This window comes from Lontra canadensis, unplaced genomic scaffold (assembly GCF_010015895.1).
Source record: "Lontra canadensis isolate GAN:19392208 unplaced genomic scaffold, GSC_riverotter_1.0 scaffold5, whole genome shotgun sequence".
NCBI classification, from domain to species: Eukaryota; Metazoa; Chordata; class Mammalia; order Carnivora; family Mustelidae; genus Lontra; species Lontra canadensis.
Window position 1 is genome coordinate 214,484 of NW_022630999.1, and position 25,516 is coordinate 239,999.

The following is a 25,516-nucleotide window of genomic DNA, read 5'->3' on the forward strand; positions in this document are numbered from 1 at the left end:
AATTGAAGTAGGTGCTGGTGGAGCCGAAGGCCCACACTGAACTTGGGACTTGATTTTTATTGGGCGCTTTCTGTGATATGCACTCGCAGTTTGGCCTGGTTTAGTGTATTGAGCTGGGCTAGGCGAGAAATGTGCGTTTAAGGGCTGCTAAATATCTGCATTTGTAAAGTATCAAAGTACCCAAATATTTCAGGTGTGTGCCATCAATTGTGTGGCTATCACCAGAGCTGATGTCCTTACCTATAAAACAGTCCTGATGTGTCTTTGAAGAGGATTCTGTACCTGCAGATCTGTCCCTGAAAAAGCTCTGTGCCAGTGTTGAGTGGTGAAACCAAGAATACGAAAACGGATTTTCTTCTAAGGTAAATTGTAGTTTACCTTTTAACCACCAGGGGGCGAGCGCATTTCGGTTAGAGACCTGGCTTGGGGCTGGGCAGGAGCCAAGGGGGATAATTACCTTCAGGTGTGGAGGACTCTGAAGCCTCTAGCTGGAGGCCATAGAAATGAACACTTCAGTCGTCCAAATGGATTATGTCTTTTTGACTATTGGTTCTGCCTATGGTTACTGGCTCTAACTCAGGTTTAAAAAGACACTGCTTTAACGAATTTCGTTTAACTCTTGATTATCCCAGGGTTCACTAGAGAACTCCCCAGCTGGTTGCTTCTTCTTTCTTACGTGTTTAGGCCTTTTGCAAATAGGCAGAAATTTGAATGGGAGAGGAAACGACCTGTTGTCCTCATTTTTGTCATCAAAGACTAAATCACAGAAAAAGACCCATTCCCTGTAAACAGAAAGAAAAGAGAAAACAGCACAGAATTCCAAAGGGCAATGTTCCATCTTTTGTTTGTCTCTTTTGTTTAGTTTTAAGGTTGTGAGCAGATGGCCTCGCTCCATCAGTAACACATGAAGTCAGAGCTTAGCTGGAGATTTAGCTGGAGATTCTGGAGGGCAGGCTACGCTAATAGCTCAGCCCCTCTCCCTGGGGCACTGGTTTTCTAAGTATAGTCTGCCTAGTCCATCTGAACCACCTGGGGGAAGGAGGTTTATAAAAACGTTCTGGGCTGCGTCCCAAACGACTGAATCAGAATCTAGATCTCGGAATCCGCCTTTTAAATAAGTTGCCCATTTGATTTCTTATGAATGAACATACATTACTTTTGTGATATGAGGTAAGCCTCCCGGCGTGAAGTTAAGAGGGGAGATGTGGCAGCAGGGTTATTTCTGTGTTAGGTTATAAGGACCTTACACTGAGGTAAAGGTCACATGTCCCAGGAAGCCCCCCCCCCCCCCCCCCCCCGTGGAAAGCAAAGTGGCAGGAAGCTGGGCCTGAGGATGGAAAGGAAAGGCTGCGAGTCTCTAGGAGATAGACTGGTGTGTCAACTGGGAGCCTCCTGGAAGGAGACTGGGAATTAGTGGACACCACAGGAAGTCGCTTTAAAGCATCCCTGAGGACTCCTTGTTCTCCCTGCCACTCAGAAGTCCCCAGAAATCCCAGCACAATACCCAACAATATTTTGATATTGGTATCATCAGCAGAGTACCTGTGGAAAGTTCCTGTTGCCCCCAAGTATCTTCCCTACTTTGGAAAATCTCCTCACTTAATCACACTTTCTGGAATTTCACCTTGTATAGCTTTGTTTGTGTGGGATCTGTGCTTTGTTTTTAAATCTCTTTTCAAGTGCAAATCCTCTTGGGGACATGAAGCTTCTATTCACACACTGGAGGGAATTTTCTTATTACTTCTTGTAATAAGAAGTCATTCTCTCACACTGAGAAGAAAAAGAAACATTTTTATTGAATTGAGAGGAAGGGGTAATTTTAGAGCTGGGGAAATTTGAATGAACGACGGGAGAAGAGGAATAAAACATTGATTCCAGGGACATTCTAAGCAGGGAAAATGGCAAGGGCTGATTCTGGTCCTTGTAGGGCTTCAAACCCGAGGATATTTCTGGCCAGAAGAAAGAAGAAATAGTGAGTACTTGTACCAAGAATGAACTCTTAGTCTGCAAGCTCCAGAATGGAAGACATAGAACTTTCATGATGTTTCTATGTCACCCCAATTTCTATTTTGCCTCCCTGTACCTATCTACTGACTAGGTTATGTTATGACAACAGCCTCCAAATCTCAGTGGCTTACCAAAATGGAGGCTTGTTTCTTCTTTATGTCACATGTCCAGGTCAGCAAAGGGACTCTACATGTGCTTGTCACCTAGGGATCCAGGCTGAAGAACTCCCCTTTACGAGGCCTTCCGCCATTAGATCTCCAGGGTCTAGCACATATTAATACAGTCACAGAATATATATTAATCGAATGGATGGAATACAGAATAAGTAAATAAATTAGATGGAAATTTCTCATTCGGGTCACAGGCATTCAATTCAGCCTTAAATGTGTTTGATACAAAGAACATCCTCCAGTCAATGTTTGTAGACCTGGGAAGAAGAAGTCTTACCAACAGGAAAAGAAGCAGCTGAGGAAACGTTTTAGTCATGCAACCATACAGGAGGAGAGGGGAGACAGGCCTAATTCCATTTTTATTTCTTTAAATTATTGAATGTATTAAACAAAGTTATATAAGCACATGACCCTTTTTTTTTTTAAATTAAATTCGACAGTGTTGTACACTTACTCTTGTGCACCAGGAAAATACTCTGCTAGACAAAGGCGGCCTCTCTGGTTCTGTTTTCAGGTTATTTCCTCTCTGTGTCTGTTATGCTCACACTGCTGTTTTTTGGTTTATCAACTTTAGACACTATCTCTTAACTTCCTGTTGTGAACGATAAGGATTTAGCCTGCCCACACTACTCTCCTGGTGGAAGTATATTGTCATTTTTAGTTCTTCTAGTGGTTACTGTTTTAACATTAAATACTAGACATGCATATCTCTTTCCTGTTCCAATGATTTTAGGCAGTATCTTCATGACTTTATTAAAAGTCAAAAAAACTTGCCTTTCCCTAAATTCTCTCTCCATGTTCTCCTTCCCAATTCCTGACATCTGTCATTTGTTTTCACATTGTTCAGGCTGGTAAGGTTTATATTCTGTATGGAAACCATAATTTGTTGCTCCAAACTTTGTCTAGCTTGATTCTAAAAGGTCAAAGTCTCCGGGGGAGGAGAGGAATGAGGAAAGAGATGTGGGAGGTCCCCTGACCCAAAGCCTGACCCCAATGGGCCCACTTAGACCAATAAGGAGCTTTATTTGAGGCCTCCGGAAGTGAGTGGGAGCTGAGTTATTACCTGTCGTTACCACACTCTGGACTAGGGCAGCGGCGCCTCAAGAACTTCTCAATAGTGCCCAGCACCAACGTTGTGGCAACTGGTGACTCCGGTCCATCCCTACACCTCTGCTCAGACCCTATTTGTCTAACCATATACAAGGCTAACCCTCAAAAATTAACATCCTGAGGCATCAATGAACCTGCAAAAAAGGAGCCTTAAAACTCATCAGGAGCAATCCTCAACACCAGTCCTGAGATCCGAGGGGCCACAAAGACTCCCCAGCCTAAGGCTCCCCATGCAGCCACCCACGGGCTGGAGCAGGGGGTACACATCGTCGCCCCTTCTACAGACCTCAGCAGACGCCCTGTTTTCCTCCTTACTTCTCCATCTGCCTCTGTCATACCCACAGAATGTTGGGAGGCAATTCTCCAGGGCATTTCCACACTGTTTATGACAGCTTTTGTCTGTTATTTGCATAGCAAACATCCTTGGAAGCTAGCGGTAAGGTCTCTCTCTGGGTCAGAAGTCAGTTTTGTTTCCTGACCAATATAATGAAGATACCGCCTTCCTCTGGGGCATGAAGGTTGGGTGGGGGGGGTGTTTTGCCATCAGTTCCTTTATAAGATTGGGGGTTTCTCAGCTGCGATATGGACTCTGTGTGGGTGCTGTTCACCCCAGAAGGCTACATGTCACCCTCCCGGGGCTTGGGGGCAGGTGATCTGCTGCAAACTTGGGGCTCATGCTGCCGGCCGTGCTGTGAGTAATAGACTACATCTGCTTGGGCTGGTTGTTTCCTTACTGTCCATGACCATATGGAGATTCAGTGGACGTGGGGGCAGCTGAGTGGCTCTGTTGGTTAGGCGTCTGCCTTCCACTCAGGCCATGATCCTGGGACTGTGGGATCGGAGGGCTCTCTACTCAGCAGGGAGCCTGCTTCTCCCTCTCCCTTTGCCTGCCACTCCCCTTGCTTATGCGCGCGCTCTCTCTGTTAAATAAATAAATAAAATCTTAAAAAAAGAAGTCAGCCGACTTAGCAGCTGCTGAGTCATTGCTGTTTAGGGACAGCTTGGTCACTTGTCGCAGACCCTCAGAAGGGGTTCAATTTTCTTCCTGGGAGTTAGACCTTCCCCGTGTATTCAAGGCAGTGGCTTCCTCTGTTCTCATGCCTGCCTCTGAGATCCCTCTGCTGCCATCCCTCGGTCTTTCTTTTCCGACAGTCAGTCGGATGAGGTGTCCGGTGTGGTCAGCGATGGATTATTAATGCATATGCTCCGGTTACCTGGGTGGACCAGAACCTCCATTTCCAATTCAATGTAGACAGAAGAAATAATGCAGAGAGATCTTTTTGAGATTTTCAGGAGCCTTGAATCACACAACATTCAACTAGTATATTGCAAAACATATTGAACCATGAAAAAGGGGTATTTGCTGATTCCAAAATCTCTCTTTTTTTGCATCGTTCCTCAGATTTTCACTATAGGGATCAGCAGAACTTTTTTTTTCCCCCCAGCAGAACCTTTAGAAGATGAAAGGCTAAGTGGTATTTCTCAGCCATGTGAAGAAGGAGAGGCCAGGGAGACGTGACATCCTCCACTGGAAATGTTGGAGGTTGCCTCTGTGGATTGTTTTTCAGAACACCATTCACATATTTCTGTTCGCAGAGGCTGGGGAAACCTTTAGTTACCATAGCCCTGTGCAGCTACGGCTCCCCAGAGCACTCATCCCCTGAGACTTCAAGGTTGAACTGAGGCCCTGGCCGAGGTTTAGGAGACTGTGCTTTCTGGGAAACATCCTAGTTTTTGAGGTTTTCGATTCTTCTGGAACAACAGTGGTGGGGTTTCTGTTGTTTATATCTGCTGTCATGGGCATGGTTATGGCTAAGTTATACAGCATCTTTGTATTAACAAGAAAAAGACACCTCGTGTAGCCTAAAGCACTTTAATTCCAAGTGTAAAAAAAAGTTGTCATTAGGGGATGCCTGGATGGCTCAGTCAGTTAAGCATTTGCCTTCTGTTCGGGTTGTGATCCCGGGGTCCTGGGATTGAGCCCCCTGTTGGGCTCCCTGCTCAATGGGAAGCCTGCTTATTCCACTTCCTCTGTCTTCCCCCTCGTGCTCTCTCTCTCTTGCATGTGTGCTCTCTCTCAAATAAATAGAAAAAATATTTTAAAAAATTGTCATCAGGACACTGATGTCTTAGAATAAGACACCATCTGCTGGAATTGTAATAATCTAAGATGCCTGCTGAATGAAGAGCACACAGCCTGGGATTCTCAGGAGAATCCAGATTGTGATGCTGAGTGGCCTGCAGTGGCGATAGTGAGGTTATTGTCAGTTTGCTAGGATGCTTCCCTAATCTGAGGCTGGTTTCCTCCGTGGTCCTCTTGGAAATGCATCAGTCTACCTGATACTTTTAATTAATCCCTTTCTGCCTAAACCAGCTAGAGAGGTTTCTTGTCAGCCACTCACAACTCTTACCAATACAGACAGAAAACAGAGAAGGTAGCAGCAGTGAGGAGAGGGGCAACACAAAATGAATCTTTGGGGTGTGTAGGGAGGAAAAGAAGGTCTCTGGAAGAGAGACACGGTCTTCCACTTAGCTGTTAGGAAGACAGAGTGACTTCCCTGAAAAGGACTGGTAATCCCTTACATATATTGAGGAAGGTTATAAGTTCAATAGAGGAGAAAAAATATATTTATTTGAAAAATGAATGCACTAGATATTTTTAAATCAGCAAAATATCCCTTTACATAATGCCTTACGCTTTCCAATGTACTAGTTAAGTGATTTTGACATAAATAAACATGTGATCCCGTTGGTTTACCCCTGGGTTGGAAAGGAAGTGGCTGTCTGATCCCCATCATAAACCGATAGGCTGATGAAGTCCAGACACCAGGTCTGGAAGGATGTCCATTAGAGGGTTCCCTGGGCGGAGGGGGTGGCTGCTGGGGACCTGGGGTGGCCTCTGTCCTGTTTCATCAACTCCCCTCCTGGTTTTCCTCAATGCTGTGGAAAATCTCAGCTTAGCACTCTTTGAGCCAGATTGTTTCTTCTTCCCTTGCTATCCACTTTTTGATTATCTTATTTCTGGTCATAGTGAGGTGGGGGAAGGGCCAGGGCCTTGATTTTGTCGTCAGTGTAAAGACTGTAATTTCATCTCTAGCTGTGTCTTCTGCTTGCAGACGGAAAACATATGGGCCCCTAAAAGATAGCAATGAGACCTCTTGCCCTCATTTCCTGCACCCGCCTCCCCCTTGGATTTCTTTCTTTCTTTTTTTTTTTAAAACATTTTTTCTTTTTAAACATTTATTTATTCTTTCTTTTTTCTTTTTTTTTCTTTCTTTTTTAAACATTTATTTATTTGAGAGAAAGGGAAAGCATGCATGCCACACCTGCAAACACACACACACACACACACACACACACACACACACAGGTGGGGGGAGGGGCAGACGGAGAGACTCTTCAAGTAGACGCCGTGCTGAACACAGAGCCAGACACAGGACTCGATCCCAAGACCCGTAAGATCATGACCTGAGCCAAAACCAAAAGTTGGATGTTCAACCATCTGTGCCACCCAGGCGCCCCTACCTCCTTGGATTTCTTATCTCATCTGCCTCTCTACCACAGCTCTTCCTTCTCTTAACCCCTTTTGCCCTCTTTCTCAGTTTGAATTCAGTGCCCCAGCCTCATCTGGTTCTTTCTGGATAGATCCAGGGCTTTGGGCCAGGAGGATCCTGGGCAAGAGGGCAAGAGAGGCCTGTGGGAGGGACTTCCCTTGGGAAGCAGCAGAGGAAGGTAGCCAAACCTTTGACACTCTGCAGTTTAATGAATCTTTAGATTATTATGTCAAGGAGCATGGCTGTCTCCTGTTGTCCTAATCTATTTTGTGTTCAACCCAGGAGGAGGAAGGGTACCGGAGGGAAAAAACCACCCCTTTCCTGCCACATATAAAATATTGCAGATGTTAGCTGGTGATTACAAAGACGGTGAAGCAGGCCAAGAAACTGTTGGGGGAGGGGGTTCGCCGAACTGACTGTTCAGGACAGATGCTCTGGAGGATTGCATTACAGAGAGGGAGGCTGTCGGTGCCGTTCCTCCGCCCTGCTCCAGGGGGCAGGCAGCTATTTCAAGCCTGTGGGAGAGAGGGAGTCTGCGCTATTTGCCTTTGGGAGGCATTTCACTTTATTCCTCGTCTTGGAAAAGGATACCCACTTCTGCATTCTGTGGGTGCCTTTTTTATGAAGTGTTACTCGGAGATTCAAAATAAGGAACGGTGGTAGACTGGGCATGTGTGGATTTTGCCTCTTCTCTCCCCCCGCCCCCCTTGCCCCTGCCAAGATTTTACTTATTTATCTAGAGAGAGAGCAAGCACATGAATGAGCTGGGGGGTAGAGGAAGGGCCAGAGGGAGAGAGAGAATCTCAGGCAGGCTCCATGCTCAGAGCAGAGCCCTGTGCAGGGCTCGATTCCAGGACCCTGAGATCACAACCTGAGCTGAAATCAAGAGTCGGATGCTTAACCGACTGAGCCACCCAGGTGTCCCATGGATTTAGCCCCTTCTATAGCCATTCCCCCTTCGTGGGGCCACAGCCCTACGATTTTGTGTGGGGAACACCTTTCTTCACTCTCAGTTTCCATAATCGGTGACACTGAACCCCACCTGACCTGCCCCTATTCCAAGCTGGCGCTTACACCCACCGAAGCCATCTGCCACAGCGAATATACTGGGGTGTCCATGTGACTTAAGTTGGGATGGTGAGAGTCAGCCCCAGGACTTTGCTGTCACTTTGTGAAAGTGGGGTTTGCCTTCTGCCGCGGGGGCTGAACGGATGGACTCTAAGTCTGGTGTGGCTCCTGGCTTTCTTTGTGAGAGCTTGCTGGAGAATGAAGGCCCGTATGAGACATTCAGTCATTGAGAGAACGTTCCTGAGAACCTTGTCTGAGTGTCTGCATCCAGCTGCAGCTGAAGCTGATCCTGCCCCAGGACTTTACCTAACCGGCGCCTGGAAGTCTTCCCTCCTCCCCTTGATAGGCACATTTTGCATCTGAGTGTCTGTCACTTGCAATGGACAGGGCCCTACCTACTCCACGTGGCTCCAGAAAGCTCAGTAGTCCATCATGGTTGCCATATTGGGCAGAACAAAATGAGGGCTGCCCTGCCTTTGCCTCTAATGCTGCTCTCACGGTGGAAGAAGCTGGCAAGCTGCTTTCCAGGTCATATTTAACTCAGAGGGCACAGCTGCCTCCGAGAAAGATTGCCAGCCAGGAGTCGCAGCCAGAACTCAGCCAAACCATCAACACGCTCAGTTCTGAGCTATTGTACGCCAAGGACACCCATTGACAAAAATGAAAGCACATAATAGAGGTCTGACATGAGTTCAGAAAGCCCAAGTTCCACTTGTACCCATGTGGAAAAAAAATTGTTCTCAGACCCTCTGGAAGAGACAGCTCTTGGCTCACGCTCACTGACATAAGCTGATGTGAAATGTTCCTTGAGTAGAAGCCAGCAGCTGGGAAGGGTAGGGGCAATTGGAAAGGAGAGGCTGCTTTAATATTTGTTTATCCTGCAAATTTTTTTTTAAAGATTTTATTTATTTGACAGACAGAGATCACAAGTAGGCAGAGAGGCTGGCAGAGAGGGCGGGGGGTGGGGGGAAAGGCTCCTTGCAAAGCGGAGAGCCCAATGCGGGGCTCGATTCCAGGACCCCGGGATCATGACCTGAGCCGAAGGCAGAGGCTTTAATCCACTGAGCCACCCAGGTGCCCCATGTCCAGCAAATATTGATTGAGTGCCTTCTATCGTGCTAGGGATAGAAACACTAATAAAAGAGTCCTGCTCTCAAAGAGCGTGCAGGTAGGTCAAGGAATCAGGCCAGAAAATGGATGCATTAATGTAATTAGTGCTATTTCAGATGGAAAGAATAGAAATAATAGAAAGGTGATGCTCTTCCAACAGTGCCCATTACTTCTTCCTTAAATCATAGAATCCTGATTTTATTCGAGGAGGCAAGATGTTCAGGTAGGTGGGCCCCTCCCTGTGCTCTGCATGAACCATGAGAGACCCAAGGCAGTGATTCTCACATTTTGGTCTGCATCAGAATCACCCTGGGGGGGGGCTTTTAAAACCCAGAATCCCAGGGGCACTGGGTGGCTCAGTCGTTGAGCATCTGCCTTTGGCTCGAGGGTGCTGGGATCGAGCCCCACATCGGGCTCCCTGGCCTACGGGAAGCCTGCTTCTCCTTCTCCCACTCCCTGTGCTTGTGTTCCCTCTCTCTCTCTGTCAAATAAATAAATAAATAAAATCTTAAACAAACAAACAAACAAAAAACTTTGGGACGCCTGGGTGGCTCAGTGGGTTAGGCCTCTGCCTTCGGCTCAGGTCATGGTCTCGGGGTCCTGGGATCGAGTCCCGCATCGGGCTCTCTGCTAGGTAGGGAGCCTGCTTCCCCTTCTCTCTCTCTCTGCCTGCCTCTCTGCCTACTTGTGATTTCTGTCTGTCAAATAAATAAATAAAATCTTTAAAGAAAAAAAAAAAAATAAAACCCAGAATCCCAAGTCTCACCCTGGGTTACTGAGTTACTGGGTCAAGGTGAGGCCCAGGAATTTATATTTCCAACAGATTCTAGGTGATACTGCTGCTGCTGGTCTGAGTGCCAGTAATCTAAATCAAGCATGGTCACCTGCTTCAACGGTTACGGCCTTTGGGGTAGGGGTGTGGGGGCACGTGACCAAGTTCTGGCCAATGAAGTGGCAGGAATTCTCTGCCTTGAGTGCCCGAAGTTCTTGAGCGGGCGGCTTTGAAGGACGAAGAGGCAGACCAGATGAAGAGCGGTGGGCAGCAAAGCAGAGTTTCTGAGTGACAGTACCAAGCTCCCGGAGAGGGAGGGGACCTGAGAGGGTCGCCGCAGGAGTTTCCAGGGGATTTTCTGAGCTCTTTTGCGGAACTATCTTCAGCGGTCAGGGTGTACTGAGTCCTGCCAATCAGGCTTTGGTACGTATCTGTCCACCTAGTAGGTTAATGTCTCCATGCTGAGGGACTTTTCGCTGACATCTGGGGGCTTATGTCTGAACTGCCCTTTGCCCGTGATAGTGACAGATGCTTTGTCGTTAATTGTCTTGTTTTAGGACGTTTAGCAGAAGTCTTTTCTGCAAAGGCTGCAAAGCAGAATGCTAGTGCGATCCCGTCTCAGCTGCACAACGGGATGTCAGTGCTGTCTGGCTTTAGCCGTCCTGACTTCATATTTTCTTGTTGGGGCCCCAGACTACCTAACTGTCCAACTAACTCCTAACAAAGCGAGAGGGAAAGCCTACAGAGAAATTCCAGGAAGAATGCTTACTTCCCGGGAAAAAGTGAGTGGAAAGGAGGCGTGCCCTTTTGTCTAACTTTGAACAGTTATGTGAGGAGACGCCGTTGACATGTTCTGTTTGTGTGGACATGGCTGGGAGACTGGCAAAAATCCTGACCCAGAGCCCTGACATGGGTGAGGAGCTGAGCAAACTCTGGCACCTCCCACCTTCAGACTGCTGTGTGAAATAATTAAATGTCAGTCCCATTCTCATTTATTTATTTATTTATTTATTTATTTATTTAAAATATTTTATTTATTTATTTGACAGATAGAGATCACAAGTAGGCAGAGAAGCAGGCAGAGAGAGAGGAGGAAGCAGGCTCCCCACTGAGCAGAGAGCCCGATGTGGGGCTCGATCCCAGGACCCTAGGATCATGACCCGAGCCGAAGGCAGAGGCCTTAACCCACTGAGCCACCCAGGTGCCCGGTCCCATTCTTATTTAGAGCTAGACATACCCCAGCCGATTCTGAGGGCCACCCATCTGAGCCTAAGTGGGATGGAGTATCAGGGAAGGCTTCCAAGAGGAGGTGATTCACTCTTGTTTACCAGCGCTTCATGGAGAATGGTTCCCATTTGTGCTTTGGCAAAATGACAAATGATGACACTTTATAGACTCACTATTTTACAGAGTCACTTTTGAACTGGCTACAGGAGAAAGGTGAAATTTGTCAATAACAAGGGTTTATTTCACATACAAAAAAACCTGTGTGGGAACAGAGAATAAGGAAAGTGTTCAGTCTACCTGTGAGAGAGTCAAGGAACATTGTGTGTCAGAGGTGACCGCTGGGCCAGACCACTGACTGCTGATGCCGGGCAGAGGAGAAGTGTAGTCCTAGAATCCAGTGTGTGGGATGTAGCCCCATGTTTGTAGGGCTTACGTGATCGTGAGAACACATCATCCCAAGGAAGTGGCACAGACAAGAGTGCAAAGACAGGACAGAGCTTGGTGTTTCTGGGTAAGAGTAACTGCTCTGCCATGGTGACTTAGAGACCGTGTGGGTGGGACTGTGCCATGACACCAAAAAAGTTGGAGAACATGATTAGATAAAATTAGAAAGCAAAAATCAAGGACGTCAGTTAAGTCAACCCCCCCAAAAGAGGACTATCCCAACCCTCAAAGGCTTCCGAAACAAGACCAACCCCCTGAACCTTCCATGCCTCAGGGTGGGGGGGGATACCACCTCCTCTTAAAGCGCCAGTCCCTCCCTTGGAAGGGGAATTGTTTCTTGGTTTCAGGCCCTACTTGTCATTTTACAATGGCTGGGGTGAAATGGAGCAGGGTGTGAAAGAGCCAGGAAGTGAGCCAGGAAATTGTAGAAAATGATCATTTGTACAGCGCTCTAGATTAAACAGAGGAGTTTTCTTACAGCTGGGGATGATTAGACCTGGGGCCCCATTCACCCAGCCCTGCCCAACCACCGCAAGGACAAGGGGACCAGTAGCTCCACACATCTGTAACCCATTGCTGATTTACTTACAAAAGTCCCTATGACGTATGTGAGAATGGATTTGAGGGTGCTTCAACAAGGATGATGGGATATGATTTTAGTTTGGGCTGAATTTTGGGAAAAGAGTGCAGTTAGATGCTAGTGTGGACAGGAGAGTTTGGCTTTTCCCTTCTTCAACAATGAAAATAGCTTTTGATTGATGTAAAATAATGCCTATTAAAGCAATTTAGAAAACTGTAAATCAGGATTCACCTTTGGACCCAGGACCTAGGCACCTTGGACCCCCTGCCTGCTGGGGGGTAGCTACTTCCTTTTGATCCTTAAGTAACAGCTTTATTAAAATATAAAGTACATATAAGATTCACCTTTTTAAAGTATACGATTCAGGGGTTGCAGTACACTCACAAGATTAGGGAACCATCCCGTCTATCCAAGAGGACTGTGTAGTCCACCAGAGTTGAGTGTTGAGCTGTAGGGAGAGACCACACCCCCATCTCCTGGGGTGTGGGGTATAGGAGGGGGAGGAAGTAGGATAGTGAAGAATGGTGGAGCACTTCCTGAGCAGCCCACCAGAGGTAACCCAGAGAGAAGTGTCATTTTGATGATTTAATATGTTCAGACAAACTGCCTGGTTGGAGTGGTCAGAAGTCACAGAAGTAGGAGAGGGGTGGGGGAAGGCTGGAAGAAGGAAAAGAAAAGGAAGTTTCAGGACACCTTTCCTCAAGTGGAGGGAAGAAAGGTGCTTCAATTTTATACTAAGCTGGGGGTTCTAATTATTACATCCAACAAGAGATTAATTTCTAAAATTAGATTTTTCTTGTGGCTGAGAGCAATCAGAAAATATTTTTCTTTTCTCAGAGTAAATGATATACTATGCAGTTTGCCCAGGTTTCATTCTGGACAAACAATTAGCAAGAATTAGCCCCACAGACCATGTGGTTCCTGTTGTTCAACATAGTGTTTACCCTAAGAAATGACTTCAGGGAGTGATAGTGCTATGAGGAGTAATGATAGTTCAGGTGAGAGATGATGAAGATGAAGATGGCAAATAGAGAAAATTGCTTTAAAAATGGACATGATGGGGTGCCTGGGTGGCTCAGTGGCTTAAGCCGCTGCCTTCGGCTCAGGTCATGATCTCAGGGTCCTGGGATCGAGTCCCGCATCGGGCTCTCTGCTCAGCAGGGAGCCTGCTTCTCTCTCTCTCTCTGCCTGCCTCTCTGTCTACTTGTGATCTCTCTCTGTCAAATAAATAAATAAAGTTTTTTAAAAAAATAAAAATAAAAATAAAAATGGACATGACGGGGCTCAGTTGGTTAAGTGTCTGCCTTCAGCTCAGGTCATGATCCTGGGACCCTGGAACTGAGTCCAGCAGTGGGCTCCCTGCTCAGCAAGAGTCTGCTTCTCCCTGTCCATCTGCTGCTCCCCCTGCTTGTGCTCTCTTTGTCTCTCTGTCAAATAAATAAATAAAATATTTAAAATAAATGGGCATGATTTGGGGCACCTGGGTGGCATAGCCAACTAAGTGTCTAACTCATGGTTTCCACTCAGGTCATGATCTCAGGGTCATGGGATCGAGCCCTGTATTGGGCTCTGTGCTCCGGATCGAGTCGCTTGAGATTCTCCCTCTCCCTCTGCTCCTCCCCCGACCTGCAAATACACTCTCTCTGGGATAAAGAAATAAATAGAATCTTTTTCTTAAAAGATTTTATTTACTTATTTGACAGACAGAGATCATAAGCAGGCAGAGAGGGAGGAGGAAGCAGGCTCCCCACAGAGCAGAGAGCCTGATTTGGGGCTCGATCCCAGGAACCTGGAATCATGACCTGAGCTGAAGGCAGAGGCTTTAACCCACTGAGCCACCAAGGAACCCCAAGAAATAAATAAAATCTTAAAAAAAATTAAAATGGACATGATTTAGTAGCAGATTAGATATGAGAAGTGATAAAGAAGGAAAAGTTAAAGATGGCTCTAAGTTTTCTAGTTTGAGGATTAGGTGGATGATGGTCCCGATGCCTGAAATCCACAGACGGAGGAGCAGCATTGGATGGGGGAGAGGAAGACAAAAAGTTTTGTTTTGGACTGAGTTTGCAGTGCATGTTTCCCAGGAAGTTCAGAGCCCAGGAAATAGTTGGAAATAAAGTCTGGATCTCAGGTGACAGATGGTATGGATTTTGGAGTCTTCAGACATGGAATGCAGGGGAAACGAGGCTAGATAAAATCCTACAGAGAAAAAGAGCATGGAGCAAGAAAAGGCTTGAGGAGCCAACATTTAATGGTTTGTAGAAGGTACCGAAACGATTGCAAAGGAGACTGTAGAAAGAGCTAAAGGAAAGAGGGGACACCTGGCTAGCTCAATCAGGAGAGCATGAGACTCTTTTTTTTTTTTTTTTTTTTTTAAGATTTTATTTATTTATTAGAGAGAGAGAGTGAGAGCACTGAGCTGGGAGGAGAGGGAGAAGCAGGTTCCCCTCAAGTAAGAAGCCCGATGCAGGGCTTGATTCCAGGACCCTGCAGGCAGATGCTTGACCAGCTGAGCCACCCAGGTGCTGCAGCAGGTGACTCTTGATCTTGGGATTGTGGGTTTGAGCCCCACATTGGGCAAGAGATTCCTTAAAAAAATAAAGGAAAAGAGAACATGGTAACCACACCTCTAACATGGGGGAGTGAGGGAGGATGTCAGAGCCACACAATCACTCCTTTGAACAGAGCAATCAAATTAAATATTGGTGATGACTGATCTAATAGTCATAATGTGCTATTCTTCATAGCACATCGGCTAACACTCTTGACCCCGTGATAAGATGTGGCATTTGAGCAAAGGATGAACTTGCAGAATCCTACCTGCTCGTTTGCCCAGTGATTCCTTAAAATCAGTGACTTGACCCTACAAAATAATGGGATAGAGTTGGGTTTTGGACCAAGGTCCAGAATGAAGTCAACTCTTGACTTCTGGATCATTTATCAGATCCAAAATGCCTTAACATGGGATAAAAGTCCCCTCCTGCTCTCACTACTGATTCTTTTTCTTTTTTTTTAAGATTTTATTTATTTATTTGAGAGAGACAGAGACAGAGATAGTAACAGAGATAGTGAGAGAGAGCATGAGCAAGGAGGAGAGGGAGAAGAAGGCTCCCCGCTGAGCAGGGAGTCTGACGAGGGGATGGATCCCAGGACCCTGGGATCAGGGCCTGAGCTGAAGGCAGAGGCTTAACCTACTGAACCACCCAGGCATCCCTACTGTTTCCTTTTCAACCTTATTTCTCACAATTGCTCTCTGTTTACCTTACCCTCCAGGCAATCCATTTACTCCAATATGCCAAGTGCTCCCTCACCCGTCATTCCTTTCCCCATGCTGTTTTCTCAGCTTGGCATAATGGTCTCCAGCCTAAAATCTTTCATCAACTTCTGTTTGGTCTTAGAATAAAATTCAAACATGTTGTGTATGACCATATCCTTGCCTCTTGATAAAGAAAACCAACCCCATAAGGAAGTTTCATGCTACCTCAACTGTCAATTAGAGGAAAAGTTGAAATCTTGAGAAAGCCCCAGTTCTATAAGTTTCTACCAGGGTGTTCTATCTGATAGCTAATGCTTTCCTCATCTTTCACTGAAGCCAGCCTTTTGAACTTGCTAACTTATAATCATAGTTCCCCTCCTCTGTGGAATAACATAACATCCTTCTCCCTGACCTCAGTTTCACGAAACTTCCTCTTATTTCCCTGAATGTCGCAAAATCTCTCCTCCCCAAAATGTCACAAGACAATTCTCATCCTTGTTCTTGAGTGTATCTACATTAAAAGAAAACCCATCACATCGTCTCTGTTGTTTTCTTTCCCCAAATCTATAATTTCAGTCTAATTCTGAGGAAACATCAGACAAACCCAAACTCAGAAACATTCTACAAAATACCCGGAACTCTTCAAGAGTGTCAAGGTCAAGAGAAACAAGAAAAGACTGAAAAATTGTCATAGCCCAGAGGAGATGAAGGAGACATGACAAGCGATAGATATGGGATCCTGGATTAGGTCCTGCAACAGAAGGAATCATTTAATGCTAAAACTGGACAAATAAAAATAAACTGTAGTAATAGTACTGCACAAGGTTAATTTCTTATTTTTGAGAAATGTATCATGGTATGACAGATATTAACATTAAGAAAGCTAAAAGAACTCCTATAGATCATTTGATATATTTAAATTACTAAGGTGGGGTCACCCAGCTTCTGACTGGTGAACACTCCCCTTCTTCCTTCCTTGGTTCTTAGTAAATTCAAGTCCTGACATTAAATTCTAAATTCCACACTACTTTGATCTTATCCTGTGCCATTTTTCCTTTGATCCATTTCACTCTAGCCTGGATCTTCTAGTTCCGGGAACACCAGCTTCCCCTGCAGGGTCCTTGAGCTTGACATTTCTTCTACCTCTCAGCTCTTCGCTTTGTTTCTTTGCAGGGCTGGCTTCCCTCCGTCAAATCTCAGCTTCATGTCCTTCGAGGAAAGAGAGGCCTGTCTTGACCAGATCTCCCATCACTCTGTTACAGCATCTTCAGTATTTTTCTTCATTACACATCATCACAATTGGTAATGTATTGATACATTTACACATTTTCTTCCCTCCAGAATGTTTGTTCCATGAGGGCAGAGAACTTGTCTGTCTTGTTCTCTGTTCTATCACCTGTCCTGAACACAGTGCTGTGCCTGTAGCAGGTGTTTAACAAATATCTGTTAAGGGAGTGGCAAAGGGTAATTTTCTAAGAGGTGAAAACATGACACTCATCAAACATATAGTGAGTATGTGTCAAGTGTTTACTTAACTCATTTAATGAAGGAGCCAGCAGGACAATACTAGGAGAATACAGGAGAATTCTAGGAACAGAGTCAGGAGGCATGATAAGATAATTTAGCTTGGTTAGAGGTAAATCTGGTTAATGTCCTAAAAGGCAAGAAACTGTAACCTTTGGGATGATCTTCTCTTCCGAATCATTTACATCTCTAATGGACAAAACCCTACAAATTAACAGGTAACTTCACAGAAGCTGGGCCCCAATGATAATAAGTCAAACAAAGGTACATTCTTTTTTTTTTTTTAATTTTATTTATTTGCCAGAGAGAAACATGGCGAGAGAGGGAATGAAAGAAGAGGGAATGGGAGAGGGAGTAGCAGGGTTCCTGCCGAGCAGGGAGCTGGATGAAGGGCTCAATCCCAAGACTCTGGGATCATGACCTGAGCTGAAGGCAGCCGCTTAACAACTGAGCCATCCAGGCAGCTCAAAAGTACATTCTTTAGAGGAATAATGTGAGGCAGGTCTGCTGGGCAATGCTCCAGCATGACATTGGAAGGATATGGAATCATCTTTTTGCCAAAATTCTAAGTATTGGACAATCAAAAAAATAAAACCAGAATGAATGGACAAATTGAAAATTTCCAATTGAAAGGGTGTGTGTGTGTGTGTGTTTTCAATGAGTTAGGGAGCAGCTACCTGAATTAGCACATCTTTCCCCGGAAGCCAGCATCATTTGACTTGGCATTTTCTTCATGAGTCAGCCCATGTGTCACCTTCTCTAGGAAGTCTGTCTTGAGCTTCCGCTCACTCCTGGTCAGGACAACCGAGGGATTCATCCTCATTATTGAGACAGTGATGTTATCCAAGCCCTAGATTTCTTGGGTGTACCCCTGCCTTACCCTGTTGTAACCCTTGCTTCCTGGGCCATATTTTTATATTGTGGGTATCCATAAAATAATCCCCAGACGTCCCTTGAGGATTCCCAGAAATAACTGAGGTGAGGTAGGAAGGAGACTTGGAGGGTGAGATCCCCCATCCCTGCAATCAGCAAGTGAGGCCGAGGGGTCAGGACAAAGTAATCAGAAATATAAAGAGGACCTCATTTTTATTCTGGCTAGTGAAATCCTCAGCACTGGTCAAATATAAGAGCGGCTTCTGCACTGCTCTCTCGATCCCATGAGATGCTATTCTGCAACAGGTCCAGAGGTCAGGCTCCCACAGGTATCATTCTCTGGTTTTAGAATTTATTCCGGGGTGGGGGGCGGGGCGGGTAACAGTCTCTGGGACCGAAGTCCTGAGCATCGAACCAGGGACTATTACAAGAAGAAATCATTTCAAGGCAAATAAAGACTCAGCTCAAGCTGTAAACAGTCCCCTTAGTACATCAGAAGGGACCTTTAGGCAAGTGGCATCTTGCCAGCAAATCGACTCAAAACAAATCTGTAGCCACCTAGAGGTGCTGGAGCAGATTTCAGAAATGGCGCTGGGAGGACGATGCAACAGCTTATAGGAATTGCCTCACTCCCACTTTGAGGTTCGTCCTGGGCAGAACTCTCCGCATCTCCGCGGTTTCAAAACAGCACGCAAGAATCGGAGACGGTTACATCAGGAAATCAGGAGACCCTGGAGACATTCCAGCCCATCTCTTTCATTGTGCAGCGGAGCAATCCAAGGCACAGCGGAATGAAAGGATTTGCCCCTGGCCCTCTCGTGCAAGTATTCCCAGTCCCTGATAGCTTCCTGATTAGCTGCGCAGAGGACGCGGCAACACGTGGCTTTGCTTTCCTGCTGACAGAACTTTGTTCTGGGTGCCCAGCTCAGCCTCAATCAACAAACAGTAGGAACAGAGATGTGGCCCCGCCGGTGCTAGGCGAGCAGCACGTGACCAGACGGCGCAGCCGCAGTTCGAGGCAGCGCCATGGCAACCGGCACTCACGCGGCCCCAGACAGCCCCGCAAGCTGGGGGGAGGGGGAGCATTAAAGATGGCTTCTCGCTCGCAGAGCAGAGTGCTCCAGACTGTTGCCCTGCAGTGAGTGGCTCTAAAATACACCAAGCCCTGGCTCGTCCAGCTTTTTTACCAAAGGTTGCGCGTGGGGCTGTCTGTGCGTGTGAGTGTGTGTGAGTGCGCGTGGTCCCAGAAGGAGAAATAAGCTCTGCAGCCTTGGGAATCCCCAAGAATGACTATGTCTGGCAGTGTGGTTTTGCTTCCTCTTAGAGCAATGCGTGGTTTCAAAATGTGTTCCCTGAACACTAATGTCCCCCGGGTGGTAGGGGAAGGCAAGGGGAAAGGGCGCCACCACAACTATCATCTTTTCTTTTCCTTTACTTTTCTTTCTGTTTCTACTTATTGGGACACCTGGGTGGCTCAGTGGGTTAAGCCTCTGCCTTCGCTCAAGTCATGATCCTGGGGTCCTCGGATTGAGTCCCACATCCGGCTCCCCGTGCAGCGGGGAGCCTGCTTCTCTCTCTGCCTGCCAGTCGCCCTGATTGTGCACGCGCGTTCTCTCTGACAAAAATCTTTAAAAGGAAGGTTGTATTTATTTGAGAGAGAGAGAGAGAGAGGCAGACGGCTTGAGCAAGGGTAGGGGGGTGGGGAGGGGGCTGCAGGAGAGGGAGAAGCAGACTCCCTGCTGAGCAAGTAGTCAGATGCAGGACTCTATCCCAGAACCTGGAGAGCAGGACCTGAGTCCAAGCAGATGCCCAATCCACCGAGCCACCCAGGCGCCCTATCTTTCTTATATCTTGTAGGTTCCGCTGCTACCAATTAATAAGTACATCAGTTGTCAGCCACCGCAGTGGACCAGGAGGGGCCTGGGTGGAATTAAGATTCATGAGTAGGATTGATTTTTAGGCCATCTTACTGAGATGCTGAGGCTTCCTTGATTTTAACCTGAGTGCTCATGTAATCGACAAGACAGAACTTCTCAAACAGACCATTCTTTGTCCCTTAATATGTGCTTTCCCCTTGTTTTTCTGCATTTCCAGTTGGGCACCTTGGAATACAGACCTCCAGTTTCCCTGATATGTAGGACTTGGTCACATTCTGCCTGTTCCACTGAGTGGAAGAGTGGCTTTCCTGATGTGCCCTTTCCCAGAGCCTTCTCTACTTCCCTTTGCCTACTTACCGTGTGACAAACCATCGTGGGCCATGAGGATGAGGTCCCCACCCTCATCCTTTTTTGATAATTTTGTTTTGATTTTTGATTTTTGATTTAGATAATTATCATCCTTTTTTGATAATTCAAAAATACTGCTACTTATTTTATCAGTAATAAAAAAAAAGTAGAAAGTACTTAGTATGCTAGATACATGAAGCTCTTGAACCTAACTGCCCTACCAGTCTTCTATGTTTTTTTTTTTTTTAAGGAGGTTCCTCACTCAGTGTTGAGCCCAACAGAGGGCTTGAACTCACAACCCGGAGATCTAGACCCTGAGCTGAGATCAAGAGTTGGATGCTAAACTGACTGAGCCACTCAGGTGTCCTCTGTTCTCTATTAAAAAAAAAAAAAAATTCTTTATTAACAACTGAATAAACATCCTGTAATACTCCCACCACCACCAGACATGCTAGAAGTATTATTTAGGATGCTTTGGGGTACAAGTAACAACAAGCCTACTGAAAATAGTTTTAAAACATAAGCGTTAAAAAAAAGTGATGTCACTTCAGGGACGCCTGGATGGCTCAGTCGGTTAAGTGTCTGGACTCTTGATTTCAGCTCAGGTCATGATCTCAGAGTCATGAGATCAAGCCCAGTGTTGGGCTCCTTGATTAGTGGGGTGTCTGCTTGAGATTCTCTCCCTCTCACTCTAGCTCTCCCCTGCTCACACTCTCTCTAAATAACAAACGAACAAACAAATGAAATCTTAAAAAAAAAACCCAACACAAATTTATTCTTTTATGGTTGTGGAGGCCAGAAGTCTGAAATCGGTTTCACTGGACTAGTGTCAGTTGGCGGGGTGGATTTTTCTGGAAGCTCTAGGGAAGAATGTATTTCTTTGCCTCCTTTAGCTTCTGAAGGCTGCACACATTCCCTGGCCTGTGGCCTCCTCCTTGAGATGCTGCAACATTGCCTCTTCTGCAATCAAACCCTCCTCAGCCTCCTTGTCCTAAGGACCCATGTGATGACAGTTAGGCCATAATATAATTCAGGATAATTTCTTTTCTTTTTTCTTTTTTTTTTTTGTTGTTGTTGTTGTTGTTTTTTTCCCCAATTTGTTATATATATTTTTCCAATTATTTTTATTAACGTATAATGTATTATTTGACGAATTCAGGATAATCTCTTATTTGAAGACCACTAACTTAATCACACTAAATAAAGTTAGATTTGTGGGTTCTGGGGATGAGAACATGGATCCCTTCAAGGACAGTTGCTAAGCACCCAGGTTCTTTCTGTTTTCCTGCTCTGCCACTCTCAACATTTTGGGGACACATCCCTTCAGGAGTTTAATTAATTAATTAATTAATTCTAAAAGTCCAGCAGAGTTGACGTACAATGGTCTATTAGTTTCAGGTGTACAGTATAATGATCCAGCTCTCCCTTCGTGGGTTTAAAATCACCTTGTGGCTCCAAGCATCACATTCTCACAAGGCCTTGTCTCCAGCAAGCAGAGAGGACTGTTCCGAGCCTGTCTCTTCAGTTATCAAGGAGGACCTGTCTTCCCAGAGGTTCTCAGCAGAAGCCACAGCAGGTCCCAGGAGCAAGGACTGGGTCACCTGCCTGTGCTTGAGCTGCAAACAAGGCTGGTAATTTGCTCATCTCTGCGGCCTGCAGCCGGACGAGGGGTGGGGGTGGGGGCGATGCCGAGAGGGAGATTGTGCGGTGGGCGCCACACCTCACTCTGGAAGGTCATGCTGTAGATTCCATAGGCGTGAGTACCACTGAGGAGCCTTTGTTGCCAGGCCTCCATAAAGCCACATGTGATGACGTGGATGGAAGAAAAGATATTAACGTGTGTGTGTGTGTGAGTGTGCGCGCGCGTGCGCGCACGCACACACACAAAATCATCAAACAACGTTGAACAACTATGGTCACGAAACACGAGCTCTTTAAGGATCATGTGGGATAATCGAGTTGTCTCTCATTCATTCAACAGACAGCCGAATCATCTTTTCTGTGCCAGACTTCTCCATCAAGGGCTGAAGTTACAGAAACGGATAAAAATGGTCTCTGGTGTCAAAGAGATCCTGGATAGTCATGAGAAAGACAATCCAGTGAAGAGAAAGTATCGCTCTGAGGGAGAGAAGAGACGCTGGCGGGATGCACAGGGCTGCTCTATGAAACCCAGGGGCTGTCAAGTGTTGTGGAAGCAAGACGTGAACTATCAGGAGCCAGGACTGGCTGGTGGTCTCACACTTCCCCAGCTCGGAGTTTCTTTCCTCCGTACCTTCTCTCTCTCTCCTCTGCCCGCATGACTGCAGCGGACAGCGTACAACCGATGGGCTCCCCTGCAGCTGGCTGTCCCTCCGTAGGGTGGCGAGGTCACAGTGTCACGTAGCTGCCACAGCCACACTAGGAGGGTTGTAAGTGCAGAGACCCCCACAGGTATCTCGAAGAGAATGAGGAAGTGGGGGCAGGCTGTAATTTGAGGCGATGGTTATAATTGGAGTCACTTATGTTAGTGGTCTGTACCCACTTTCAGACAGCTTGTTCCCCTTTTTTGAGCCTGGAAAAGAGTGAACAAAAGTATTGCTGGGTTTGGAGGAGCGGGGAGCAGCCCACTGACTTCCCCAGGGAGTCCTGAAGCAGCCGCAGGGCAGGTGCGGAGATGTGGGGATGGCGCAAGGCCAAACCCTGTTGTTTTTTTGGATTAAGGAGGAAAAGTTCTTGCCCAGAAATTGCAGAGCTGGCGACTGTGTGTGGGATTTTCTTCTTCTGCTCAGCGGGTCTCTACCTCCATCCTGGTTTCGCTTCAGGAAGGGGAAGTTGGGGCACTGTTGCCTCTGGCAGGCCATCGTTAGTCTTGGAATTCCTTTAACAGTTCCATTTCCATAAACAGTTACAGGACAAATGCTCTGAGTATGAAATCATCTTTCTGGGGTAGACATTTCTGGTTGCATAGACCCTGAATCTTGAGGAAAGCTGCCCTTCATCACTGGGGAAGGGAGGGGTTGAAAATGGGAACCCTGTCTTAGCATTATTAGCAGGTATTTTCCTCAAAAGCTAACACATTTTTCATCTTGACTTCACATTAAAAACAATATTGGTAAGAATACTTGGATAGGTGAAGGCTCATTTTGTTTTAATACAGAAACATTTCGCCCTTTTCTGCGGCCTCAGGAGTGCCGCAGGCTATCCTAGGTCCGAGGCAGGCCTCACCTGGGCAGGCATTCACTGGGTTCAGGCTCCTATCCAAGGAGGGAAGGTGAAGCAGTTTTGAAAAGCTGGCTTCTCCTGTCCCAGGAGAAAGTGGGTCAAAAAGAAAACGACGCTTCTTTGTTGTTCTTGAGACTAATTTTGAAGGGTCAGGGAGGTTTTTTCCCTGCTGGCCTGTTAGAGGCAATTTTGAGGAGAAGAAAGAAAATGAAGAACGAGTAAAGAAAACAAGATGTTTGAGGGGAAAAATCTGGGGATTCTGAGGAGAAAAGTTGGAGGCAGTGGTGAGAGGGGCTGGTGCCCGAGAAGTGCCATGGGAGGACCCCCAGGAGAGGGTCATCTGGAAGCTGTTCTTGAGTTGAAGTCTTGCCAGCTCTCCTTTGTGGCTTGTGCAATTTTCACTTCATGTTCTGGCTTTCTTTATTTTCTAGAACAACTGAATTCCAAGTACCTAATCCACCAGGGCTTCACATTCATTACCCTGGGCATTTATTTGAGTTTGAATCCGCATCTGCGGGCCTTATGAACATGGAAGTGTGGTGATGGTGGCAGTGAAGGTCCCTTTGATCTTCAGGTCATCTGACTATTCCTAGTCTTGAGGACAATGGAATCCCTCTGGACATGAACTTCTCTGTAGCAATTAGGGCACAGAGCCTCAGGCCCTGGGCTTCAGTGACATCTGTCCTGGTTGTCCATCCCTCTTTTCACCCAGCACAAAGCAATTTTTTGTGAAGTTGTGGAATCCCCCTCCTCCAATCCCACCTCCAAACATCTGGCCCTGCCCAATTCTTCTCAGGGGTACTCTGGGCTTTAGGCTTCTAGAAGCCACAATCAGGAAGAAGTCTGTCTGTCTCCCTAATTCTTTTTTGCTTTTGCCCTTCCAAATGGCAAGAGGCATGAAATGGGTAAAAGAGAAAAATAAATGGAAAAAATTAGTTAAGGGTTCAAAATATTATTTTGCACACACATAGGTGGGAACCACATGTCATCTGCCCAGAACTAAACCAGTTTGTACATCTGGCATCAGAATCACCGGTGTGTTTGCTAAAACTATAGAATCCTGTCCCCCACCCAAAGTCTGCTGAATCGGAAGTCTTCCAGGCAATTTTCCTGTGCACTACACTTCAGGGTCCTAGTCCTAGCCTCAGTCAAGTCAACTAGGTTTTAATGTTGATCTGTGCTTGTTCCCAAGCTGGTTCCGAGCACTTGAGTATGTGTTCAAATCACGCAGGGATCTTGTTGGTGGGACCCAAGATTCTCCATTTCTAACAAATGCTGCTGGTGGAGGACTAGATTTTGAGGGGCTGGGGGCTGCTGAGTCTAGTTTGCTGTGCTTTGCAGGCCTGTGAGTCTGTCTTGAGACTTCTCAAGTCTCTGGTGCCAGTGGTTTGTTTGAACGGGATTGGAAGTTGCTGTACCCTCAAGGATACTGTGGTCTGTTGACTGGGCTCTACCTCATGGTCATCTAGACTCACTCTGCCTTCCTGCCCCTGCGTCCCTCTCCCTACTGACCCCTATTCCCATTCCCATTCTGCTACCCCAGCTCTGCCCTAATGGGTAACTCCACTGCCATGCCCTGGTCTTTGTCACCCTGTGGCCCTCCTCTGACTCTAGGTAAACAGCTGAACGTCTCTAGAGAATCTTTACATTTGCTGGTATGGAAAAGTCCTTTCTGTAAGAAAAGGGGAAGTAAGATTTGAGCAAGCAAATAAAGGTAGTCAGGAGTTCTTTTTCTCTTTAGGTCCATCCTCTGTGGGAAAGAAACTACAGCTATTGACACTCGCCTTGTCAGAGTGGAGTCTGAGCCTTTCTGATAGGTGGAGGGGGAAGAGGAAGCTTAAACTTTCTTGCATGCCATGTGCTTCTCCCTCAAGTCCTTGGGGAGTAGGGAGGAGCGTCATAGGATGTAGGAAGTGATGAGATTCTTTTCTGCAGCCATGGAGAACTTCGGATGTTCAAACTAGCATGGTTTCAATCTCTGGTTCCTAAAATAAGAAAGGAATAGGGGACGACTGGCCTGTGGTGAGCTCCAGTCATGGAGAATCATTGGTCACTTGGAAAGGTCTACTGTTGGAATGAAGCCGGTAGGGGTCAGGGGACTGGAATGCCAATGGATCTGGAAAGAGAATCCTGACCACGTGTGTCTGGGCCAGAGTGAGATCCCCTAGGCCTGGGAGGATAACCGCAGGAGTCATTGGCCTTGTGGCCAAGGACACTTCTCAGTGCAGAGGCACCAGGCAAGGGTCTGTGGAAAGCTCCGTCAATGTCACCCAGGGAACCTGAATAACAATAGGTCCAATGCCGGCAGCCCCAAAGAGGCTGAGTCAGCAGGGCCCAGTGAACTATATTTAAAAAAAATACTTGTTAGGCAGTTTTTTACATACAATCAGGTTTA

General features: G+C 46.4%; 2 long non-coding RNA genes across 4 annotated transcripts; one reads left to right on the forward strand and one right to left on the reverse strand.

The window, feature by feature from the left end:
- Positions 1-1,358: 1,358 nt before the first annotated feature.
- LOC116864075 lies at positions 1,359-3,685 on the reverse strand. Its single transcript, XR_004381937.1, has 3 exons — positions 3,603-3,685; positions 1,543-1,770; positions 1,359-1,392 (listed from the first exon to the last, which is right to left on the reverse strand). It is a non-coding gene; the product is annotated as an uncharacterized LOC116864075 (long non-coding RNA).
- Positions 3,686-3,876: 191 nt separating this feature from the next.
- On the forward strand, positions 3,877-24,926 carry LOC116864076. Of its 3 annotated transcripts, none has more exons than XR_004381939.1 (3): positions 3,877-3,978; positions 16,472-16,600; positions 24,863-24,926. It is a non-coding gene; the product is annotated as an uncharacterized LOC116864076 (long non-coding RNA). The 3 variants fall into 3 exon arrangements; XR_004381938.1 differs by lacking the exon at positions 24,863-24,926 and adding an exon at positions 21,902-22,206; XR_004381940.1 differs by lacking the exon at positions 24,863-24,926 and adding an exon at positions 17,127-17,144.
- The last annotated feature ends 590 nt before the right edge of the window (positions 24,927-25,516 follow it).